Here is an 11584-nt window from a genome sequence, read left to right on the forward strand (position 1 = left end):
TCACCAGTGATTAAGAAGAATATTAATAATACCAAAAATAGTGAAATGACTGTAGGAAAAACGTACAATTTCAAAGAAATCAAAATCCAATAACGTATTTGTCTGCCACAAACTCCACTTCGAATCATTGAGATTAGAACTTGTGTTTCAAGCGTGAATATTCTGCTCTTTATCTTACATTTTAATTTTTTAGGTATGAGTGTAATCATGTCTTAATTAATAAAATGATTACAGAATAGTATACAAGGTTGAGAAGTGCTTTTTACAAAATCGAGAATAAGTTTGAATAACGAACAGAGCGAGTTTTTCAACTTCCGAGATTTTGTAATGAACTTCACAAACGTGTATTATACAACCTTTTTGCACGATCATATTTTAAAAATTGCAAATCTATATATATAATTTGAACTGCTAATGGAAATTACGGGAAAACCGCTGGACGGATTTTAATAAATGACCCCTCATTTTGAAGCTTGGAACTCAAAGTTTTTCGGAAAAAATAGTAGTTTTCAGTGAAAAGTCAATTTTTAAACATAATTTTCCTATTTTCCAAAATCCATCTGTCGTCAGTTTTGAGAACTAGCTAATAGCATTCAAGGCCGACTTGATATTCCCTTCGCTTTTTTGTAAGGAGAGGTGAAGCGAGCATCAAGTCAGCCGTGTTGCATTTCAGAATAAAACAAAACACACACTACAGAAAACAATATTACACGAAGGCCATGATCTGCAAGAATGCTGACATATTTAGACCTCAAATTAAATTGGTTATTAAAAACTTAACTTACTAAAAACAATTTACAGGTTCGATTCTGTGGTGTGTAATTTTCTGGGTACAGCTGTGTATTGGATATTAAAAACTACAAAACTTGAGGTGGTTTGATGACATTATTACTATTATAAATTAAATATTATTGTAGATAATGCCATGATGTGACTATTTTTCATTAATTATACATATTAATTCAATATTGATGATATGAAAGTGAAACGTTTTGGGGTTATATAAGTAGATGTAGAGGATAACTTAAATTAGATTTTGATTTCTATATTTTACTGAGTGGTGGCTATATATTACATGTTACTGAAAGCTATAAAACTTACGTAAGATAATAATATTGTTAAAAATCAAATATTTTATAGTTATTAATCAAATGGAGTTGAGTCTTTTCCATATATTTAATGGCGGTGTGGTGTAGATATTTATACGCGTGGTTCTCTTCAGTATTGGCTCCAGAGAATCTTTCATTATTGTGGAAGCAAATAACTTGCAGAATGTCTGGTATCCTTCATTGAAAATAAATCTGAAAAATGTTTATTTGAACGTCTAATGAACTTAGTTTGCAGCATTTGCTGCACAAGCCACTAGTACAATATATTTTGCACTGAAAATTTAGAGCAATATTATTCCAAAGCCTTCGCAAAACTGCAATGTAATACAGTAGTAACTAAGTAACAATAAGTGCACTGTAATGGGTCTATTTTAGTATAATGTTATGTTATGAAGAATGGTTTCCCTAGCAACAAGTTTATGTGTGGGAATTCTAATTTTCAAGGCCTAACAGCAATAGTTTTAAATACAACAAAAAACACGATCGTACAAAAATTAGTATGTTTAACATAAATTTCGACAAAAATATTTCCAATACGTAATTATTAAATACAATTATTTGGTACTTAATTTCGAGAACACAGAGCTATTTATACAGACTACTATAAAATTCGGCCCAAAATATTGTAATGCGTGTACCGCTGATAAAATTTAGTTGAACATGTCTAAGATAGTAGTTTGATAGGTGTCGCCTTTTTTGAGATAATAGAACGTTAAATATTCTGATTTTTTACGCCAACTCTGCTCATCATTAGCTCGACTTCAATTTTTTTCTGTTTTCCTGGTCATAGACTGTGTCATTGAACTTGATAAAAATATTTCCCACTGAAAAGAACACTTCGATTAGTTTCAGTAGAAAACGGTGGGCACTGAGAACACTAATTCGTGCTCTACTAAGACCGGGGTGAAGCAACAATGTGGCACTCTTTTGCACATTTATATCTCGAAAACAATGGTACTTAAAAGAACATGCTTCTTTAGAAACTTTTTTGTGCAATGGCAGGGCCCTCAACTTGCCGTTATCCACCCCGACTTTACGAGCATGGCTTACAGATGTCGCAAGGGTAGACTTCTTAGCTCTTCAGAGTGAATCACAGATAACAGATCTACATTACACCCTTAACGAATGATGATGATGCAGAATTGTTGGGATGTCACCTGACAGCCAAAGTCACTGGAGAAAATCTCCGTGTTGTCTGGACCACGGGCTTGCTCAACACAAGTTGCAGCCTACATTCAATGTGATCGATCGGGATTTGAAACTGGGACCCCTAGTTTATAAGATAGCGCTGAGCTGCCGTGAGAGTTATTTCTTTCGAAACTTATGACTCAATGTTATGTACTCGTACTATGTGTTTACGTCTTTAGTAGATGAATAATATTTCTTTTCATTAATTTTATTTGCCTCCATAAATTTGAGCCGCTCAGCGCACAAATAGTCCAACCCACAAAATTTTTATATTGAGTTTATTGCTTTAAAGAGCTTCTCATATTATTCCCTTCAAAGTGTAAATCGGCCTAATCATTATTCCTAGTTTTTCCATGAGATTTCAACACAAATTTCGTTTATGTAAGAATTTTGTGCACTGTTACAAAGAGGTAAAGTGGAAATATAATTTTGTGGGTTGGGCCACTTTTGTGTGAGCGTCTCATTTATTTATTATCATTTGTTCATTTAACAATTCTTTCGTCCATTATTTGTATTTCTATTTGCAATACATCACTGACATATATATATTTATTTATTCACATATTCGTTCGTTTTACAGTATTTAATTAAATGAAGGCCAGTTTTGACTGTAGAATTAAATATTTTCCATGTACCTTTTGCTATTACACTACTTTTGAAAGAATCGAGTTCTATCTATTCTTACATTTTTTTAACAATTTGCAAAATTCAATGTTTTTAATAAGAAAATATTCCTTTCCGAACTTCTCTATAAGTTCGTTCTGAAGAGAACGCTTGGTGCTCATTATTTTCGACATGTTCCTCAGTAGTATGAATTATAAAACAGTTAAATTAACTCTAACGTAAATATGCATGTATAAATAATCAAATAAATAAATGAAAGGAAATAAAATGTTCTTGTTTACTCACAGGATCTCAAATACGTATGGTGATTGCAAGGACTCACGCCAAGCAGAATTAGAAAGGCGGTAATGTAATTTCTTACGAAACCAACTCTCACAGTGCCATTCCACTCCATGGATTATGACGTCATTCCAAACTTCAGTCTCGCGAATCGGTGACCTTAGATCGCAGTCTGATCATGAGTATACTCCTATATTTACTCATTCATATTTCTTTCTCTCTGCTTCGAATGCACCGTAGGCTGAAGACTTATCGTGCTTGTCGATAGAACTGATGATGATAAGATGACATTTGGAAAGATGAGCCCAAGAACTCTCCATGAGATTACCTAACATTTGCAAAACCTCAGAAAATCTCAACCAGGTAATCAGCTCAAGTTTGAATCGAACCAACGCCCAACTACAACCTCAGATCTTGCATCCAACTCTTTGCCTATTGCACACATTTCTTTTCCTCATCCACCCGTTCACCGACTCACAATATATTCGTAATATTCCCTACCAATACTTTAATTCACATATTGATTCTTTTTCACGGATTATACCATTTATTCACTTTTCGTTCATTTCATTCAATAATTCATTTAGCCACCGGCGTAGTTCAACTGGCTGGTGTGTTTGCCTACTGATTCGGAGCTGCGCTCGAGCGTGGGTTCGATTACCGCTTGGACTGATAATACCCTACCTGAGCCCCGTTTCACACTATTAAAATACAAATTAACCATTTATAAATCACAAGTAAAAGATTACAACTTCTCGTAAACTCTGAAGAAACATTTAAAATGTATCCAGACATCGCAATATTGGCACCGTTGGAGTTTTGTGATGTGGTTGATCGATTAGATTATTAGAGTAGTGTGTTGATTAGTTTACGATTTATATTTAACATAGCGTCGGCCTGGATAGCGCAGTCGGTATAGCGCTGCCCTTCTGTGCTCCAGGTTGCGGATTCGATCCCGGCCAAGGTCGATGGCATTTAAGTGTGCTTAAATGTTACAGGTTCATGTCAGTAGATTTACTGGCATGTAAAAAGAACTCCTGTGGGACAAAATTCCGGCACACCGGCGACGCTGATATAACCTCGGCAGTTGCGAGTGTCGTTAAATAAACCATAATTAAAAATTAATTATTTAGCATAGCTTCTTTCTAACTTACTAATGAGAATAAAATTGCAGTTTTTACAGAGATAAGGGAGAAAAAGGATATCTGCATACTGAAGAATTCCATGAATGTCTGCCAACACTGCTGAATGGAACTAGCATAAAGTACCTATCCAATGCAAAGTAATACAAAGTAGTTGTTTGAGTTAAGCCCCATTTCATTTTTCCCCTGTTGGATGTTGGATATAAGATCTTACATATTACCTAGTGCTTTCATTGCATCAGGACTCATTTGAAACTTACCATTATATTCTTATAGTGATATGAACTTGCTGTTAGCTCTTGGCCGGAAAACATTACATATGTAATTCTTTGAATAGTCTATTTTCAATGTCTTCATCTGAGTGATTAGACTGCTAAATAACATTAAAATTGCTCGTTTAATACATAATTCTGTTCAGTTACTCATTAAATAAATTTAATAAATACGTAGGCCTATTTATTTTCTTATAATGTGTTGCATTTTCAAATTTTACACACTTAAGAACAATAATTGTATAAAGTCTGCTAGCTTCAAAAATAAAAGTTACACATTTGTAAAAACGCTCGATTATGGAAAACAACACTTTTCAAGGTATGCTAAATGTTATTTGTGAAGATTCGCCTTTCTTTGTAAAATTCAACGTTATAATCTCAGATTATGAAACAGAAGTTTACTATTTATAAACAAGAAATATTATTTGCAAGAATTGTAAACATTGTGAAACAGGCCCCTGGTTTGGTTTTTTCCGACATTTTCCCTAACCGTAAGGCAAATGCCAGGTAAACTAAGGCGAATTCTCTGCCTCATCTCGTCAAATACCATCTTGCTATCACTAACTTCGACACTAAACTTATTAGTGATTCAGTATCGTTAAATAATAACTAAAAATAATACATTTTACTCCTAAACTTCTTTATAGCTCACTGAGTAAATTAGTCAATCGTTTCTCAGATGTTAATTAATTTATTCACACGTTAAATAAATTTCTTACTCTTTAATTCATTCGCTGCGACAAACAAGAGGATGAAAGAGGTAGAGGAGGGATTTTGAATATCACAATAACTTTCAGATCGATTAAAGATCCACTCAAACTCTCACAAATTAGACCCATCTGATCATTTTTGAAGTAAAAATGTATTAATTCACCTTCACATAAAAATGTAAACCCCTCCTTTGTTTTCCTAGTCTTTACCTCCTTTTCCTCTTGTTCTCCTTTGACTCTTCTTGTTGAGCATGTTTACCCGTTATTCTTCTATTCTTCTTGTTTCAGTAAAGCTATCCACCTGTCGACATGTGATCGCTTCCACAGTAGTTCTACGTAGAAATATACAGCACAGTATAGCAGAGCTATGCAGCTTCGTCTTTTTTTTTTTTTTTTTTGCATATTAATTCGTTCCTTTACGATTATTTACTGAAAAGTTATTTTATTCCCTTCAGATTTCATTATTTCTTCAATTAAATATTTAATTTATTGCTTAATCTTACATACTATTTTTATTCACTTGTTCGTATCCTTATTCATTTATTTAAAATATAACTTATTTAAACCTATAAGTTAATATAATGGTTCAAAATTGTGAAAATAATGATATGAGGCAACAGTAAATAGCAGGAAAAAGCAAAGAATATCAGGTTTATGAAAACATACAAAACAGCCTTTTTCCTACTATTGATATTGAATTGATATTGAATCTGTCTGTTGTTCAATATATGTATGTATATACACACACTTGTTAGCAATTATCAGCTACCCATTTCAGCCACGGCTCAATCTACAGAAATTCTTAAGGGCTGAAAAATGCTAGTGCCATTTTTAACTGGTCATGAGGAATTAATTCGTAGGAATCTGATTACAGCCTATTTAAAATTACTTGAAAAACCTCCAAAACTTTACAGTTACAATTTGGTCCCCAAGTGATTGAAAATCAGACTTCTTGTTACAGATCTAACAGCATCCTTAAGGTATTTTTGCCCTCATAAGTTCGATGAAAGCATCTTGTCTGGTTTTTCCCATACTTACATTATCCTCAGTTATTATTTTAATGGTGATTTTGATACAATTCGTTGTCTTAAGTTTGCAAACTCCTCAAAAAACAAAAACGTTTCATTAGGAAACGACAAGGTCCTCTGCCAGTAGCGTAAATAGTTCAAATACAGTATATCACACATAAATAATTAAGCAATGCCATGTAGCTGGCATGTAATACCATCCTATACATTTTACAATAATTATAATACAACTTATACAAGACAACTCGCTTTCGAGATACCTTTAGGTTAGCAAATTCACAACACATTCTCAATTACCCTGCAACTATTAGAGATGAAATAAGACTATCTTCTCTTTGCTCTACAGGATACTTATTCAATTTTTGTTTATTCCTGTATATTATTCGATAATGATGTGTGAGTTACGGTTGAACTCAAAAGGGTTCCAACCATCTCAGAAATAATATCAAACATTAGGCTACAGTAGATATTCTACGCATTTTAATGTAATTTCTCTAAATTTAACATTTTTCAACACACAGTAGGCCTAATCCATTATTTTATTTCCAAGCATTTATTCGCAAAAATTAAAAAGTTATAACTCATTTAAAACAAAACGGCGTTTTATATTTTTTCTCAGGGCAAAGTGATTTTAATATTTTTCAGTAATAAGTAAATTTACTCCTAGATAGCTGGTATTAAAATACGAACATCATTTTATAAGAAAAACTGCACAAAAACTGAATTACAAAGAAGCAAACTGAAAAGGATGACTGCCAGAACGATGACACATACTTCGGCATTATACGTTTCACGAATGTCGCAACAGTCCAGCTCTTTGCCATATCATTAGGCCTACCATTTTCTGGAGCGAATAAAAATGGCTTCATTTATGCAGGTTATGATTTAAATATGTGTATGTATAAATATGTATATATAATGTTTATATATTACTTAATTATGCACACATTTTCATGAAATAGCTATACACGCATTGTAATAATTTTTTCTATTTATTAAAGTCGACATTTAAGAGAGATATAAATATTAACAAATAATATATAGCTTCGTTCACTGGTTCATTCATGAGTAACAAATTAATTCTTAATTCATGACCGGTAATCATAAAAACTATGCTTTCTTCAATACCTAGTTCCGATCGAACGGGGTAGGAACTTCGAATGAATTGGTAATGAAGTGTATAAAATTTTATATACAAAAATAAACATTTTTGACGTATAAATGAGTAAAAAATAACCATTTCTGATTGACGCAAAACTTTTCTTTCTTCTCACTAAATATGGGGGTCAACCTGGAAGTTGATAGTCCTAAAAATTGAACCCACTCTTCTCCTTTTTCTCCTTGGGTTTACGTTTATTTCCTTGCCATTACATTCATCTCCTTATCATCCCCTTCTTCTCCTTCCCATCCCCTTGCATTACCCTACTCTCCTTGTATTCCCCTTGTTCTCTCTGTATTCCCTTGTTCTCCCGATAGTCCCTTCGTTCTTCCTGTATTCCCTTGTTCTCCTTGTATTCCCCTTGCTCTCCTTGTATTCCCCTTGTTCTCTCTGTACTCCCTTGTTCTCCCGATAGTCCCCTTGTTATCCCTGTATTCCCCTTATTCTCCCTGTATTCCCTTGTTCTTGTATTCCCCTTACTCTCCTTGTATTCCCCTTTTTCTCACTGCATTCGTCTTTTGCTCCTTGTATTCCCTTGTCCTTCTTGTAATTCCCTTGTACTTCTTGTATTCCTCTTGTGCTCCTTGTATCCTCCTTCCTCTCCTTATATTCAACTTCTCTCCAAGTACTTTTGTAATCGCACGTAGTTTTACGTAAAGACATGCAGCATAGCAATGTTACGTACTTGTCGTCTGATGATAGCACCCATTCGTAGTTCTACATAAAGATACGTAGCATAGTAAAGCTATTCGCCTGTCGTCAGGTGATTGCACCTACACGTAGTTCTACGTAAAGGATTCGCAGCATAGTAAAGTTATAAGTACACCTGTCGACAGATGATCGCATCCACACGTAGTTCTAAGTAAAGATATGCAGTACAGAGAAGATATGCAGCATAGCAAAGCTATGCACCTATCGATTTCGTTTTCACAAAACGCATTTGAGTCTATACTAAAATCATCGTCTTATCTTCAACTTTCTTTGCTTCAAAAAATGACGATGAAAATAAATCGTTGCTGATTTTTGAAGTCGGTTGCAATTATGTAGGTCTAATTTCGACTTCAAATGAAGACCCATTACTTTTACTGAAAATAATTATATTTCGTTTACATCCTTCTCGTAGGTATTAAACGTGAACAAAACTCTTTTGATAGGTTAGCATTAATTGCTGCACACAGACATAGGACCATAACCACTTTTTCGATATCAGGGATACCGAAAATGTATAGGCCTACTTCATTTCCAAGTAAATCTTGAGATCGATCTTTCGCAGGAACAATACTTTCTCTTCACATTTCGAATAACGAGAAATTAATAGACCAGCAAGCAGGCAGCCAGGCAGACAGACAAACACACAGAGAGCTAAGTATGCCAGAAAAAATGTTTCAATATAAAGACTGCCATAATCGTGTGCTTCAGTAAAAATACCGTACCGCAACACCTCTTCGGCTGTATTTCATGAAATAAGAAGCTAAAATAATTCAAATCCATTCACATTCTTCAACGCGAGTTAGCTTTCCGTTACGGATGATCACATTTTGCAAGTTTCCTTTTTATTCAAAGCTATGAGGGATCTTGTCAAATACTTGATGTAATGTCTCAGATAAAGGTCGGAGTTCATTTCGCAATCATTCCCCTATCAGTGCTCCAAGAACCGGTTTTCTTCTCTACGTCTTTGGCATGTACGAAGTTTATTCAAAGTACTCGAAGAAAATTTTACTTCGAGAGAAAAATGCTACATACTGTAATTTGAACTGAACTAAATAGCTTCTAAGATTTAAGCTAATACATTTCTCGAAGAAAGACAAAGATGTACATCAGTTGTTGAAACCGCTACGATCATGTAAGCAATAGGACATAAGTATCTCCTTTTATGAATCTCATTGGCTATTATTATACTGTTTATCATATGAGATTCTCCTTTCATATATTTTCCTGTACACATCGAATAACAATGACATACAAGATGCTTTATTTATTGAAATGTATAATTAGCACCGCTGTTACTTACTGCTGTTTCCTCATATCATTTATGCAGAAGCCAATACCGATAAGCTCTCACATTAATACGAATTCACAGTGTGAATCTGTTCGAATTTTGTGCTTATAATTCAAACAAAAGAATCAATACTTATATCACAGAGACGTATTTACGTACTTAGATTATAAATAAAAAAAATTCAATCATGTAACTATTTCAACCTAAATATTTCAACATTTCAAATATAATTATACTTAATTCATCAAAAATTTATATTTGAAGTTACCTTCATTGCAGAAAGCTAGACTTTATCGCAGAAAAGAAACAAAGGAAAACCTTTCAAAATATTAGTTACTTAAAAATAGTACAAATAAAAAGGAAAGATTGCCACTAGTTACAAAATACCGCAATTTGAAAGTTAAATGATGATTCATTTCTTACAAAATAATAAATGATCGGCAATCTTGAAAGTGATATTTGCACAAAGGGATCATCTCCTTTCAAATGGCGAACATGCTATGCGGGAGGAGAACGTGAAGGGGCAAATGTTGCGACGCCTTACCTCGGGGTTCTTGATGTCCTCTGTGACTCCAGCACTGTCTAACGACATCCATTCACCAAACCGGCACACAAAGACACGTTAGTGGGCGGACACCACAAAACCGATGGACGGACGCTGCGGGTCCTCTACCGACAGGCGCAGCTCGGGAACTGCGGCTTGCTGGGATCACAGCATCCCTGCTGCTACTGCGTCTGCTCCAGTCTACGCAGTGGAGGGAGGCTAGAGGGTGAGACCGCCGCCGACTTTTTTTCATAAATGTTCGATAGTTTTATCACACATCTAACACCTACCGCTACCACCATCCCTGAAATTACACGAAATCTTAATGTCAGAGTCAGCAAAGAATAATGCAATATACGGAGGGTCAGAAATTATGGCCCTGAAGACCATAAAAATATATATGGAACGTACTTAAATAAACAGAAGGTAGTGCCATATTATTTTATTAAATTATTTTCTAACATACATCTATTGCCTTCACACATTTGAAGGGTTCAGGGCCATAGTGGGCCAAGCGCCATTTATTAAAAACTGGGAAAGCGAGGCATAAAGTTAAGTGAATACCATAGTTTAATGAAGATTGACATACCATTTAGTTTGAATGTGTATACTTTATGTTACTTGATATACTCGTATGTCTCCATTGAATTACGGTGATAACTTCAATTTAACACTTGTTTTCTACGGTTTTAGTAAATGGCGCTTGGCCCACTATGGTTCTGAACCCTTCATTTACTGTCCCTTCTCACGACTTTACAATTCAATTTATCGTCAACATCAAGCCAACAACTACAGCAATAGCAGTTAGTACAGATAGAAGCCGTCTTCGTAGCTCAGTTGGCATAGTGCTGGATTACGACGAGCGCGCGGACCAGAGTTCAAATCTCGGCGCAGTTCTATTTGTGGTAGACAAAGATTGTGAGGGTTTTCTCGGGATTATCTTGTTTTCCTCATCTTTCAACCAACACTCCATAATTTCCTTTTATTATCATTTCCGTCTCGAAAAATAGACCATCACTTGTGTTTGAGTGACGTCGAATCGATCGTTCACCATATTAGATGTCCCTCGTGGTTTGTCCAAAGATTGGTAGATGGCAGTAGAAGTGGTGGATTCTAGACGAATCATATATTTGCATATAGAGCACAAGAACCTTACGCGCAGGTTCTTGTTTGCCTTGCGCGGAAAATGTTATGTTTTATTTAACGACGCTCGCAACTGCAGAGGTTATATATGCGTCGTCGGTGTGCCGGAATTTTGTCCCGCAGGAATTCTTTTAGTGCTAGTAAATCTAATGACCTGAGCCTGTCGCATTTAAGCACACTTAAATGTCACCGACCTGGCCCCGGATCGAACACGCAACCTCGTGCATAGAAGGCCAGCGCTATACCAACTCCGCCAACCAGGCCGATTCCTTGCGCGGCCGTGACGACTCCTGCACATTTATGAAGTATGGTAGGCCGCCACAAAAGATATGATAAACGAATTCAACGACTAGAGAGAAATACGCAAAGTGGCAAATGGTGGAGCCG

At 35.1% G+C, this 11584-nt stretch overlaps 1 long non-coding RNA gene across 1 annotated transcript in view; it reads right to left on the reverse strand.

The window, feature by feature from the left end:
• LOC138695291 (uncharacterized) overlaps positions 1–10336 on the reverse strand; it is an 816951-nt gene extending 806615 nt beyond the window's left edge. The window contains exon 1 of the long non-coding RNA XR_011331118.1: positions 10055–10336. This is a non-coding gene — a long non-coding RNA (uncharacterized lncRNA). The remainder of the gene's footprint in view (positions 1–10054) is intronic.
• Positions 10337–11584: the final 1248 nt, after the last annotated feature.

The sequence above is a fragment of the Periplaneta americana genome, chromosome 2, assembly GCF_040183065.1.
Source record: "Periplaneta americana isolate PAMFEO1 chromosome 2, P.americana_PAMFEO1_priV1, whole genome shotgun sequence".
Classification (NCBI taxonomy): domain Eukaryota; kingdom Metazoa; phylum Arthropoda; class Insecta; order Blattodea; family Blattidae; genus Periplaneta; species Periplaneta americana.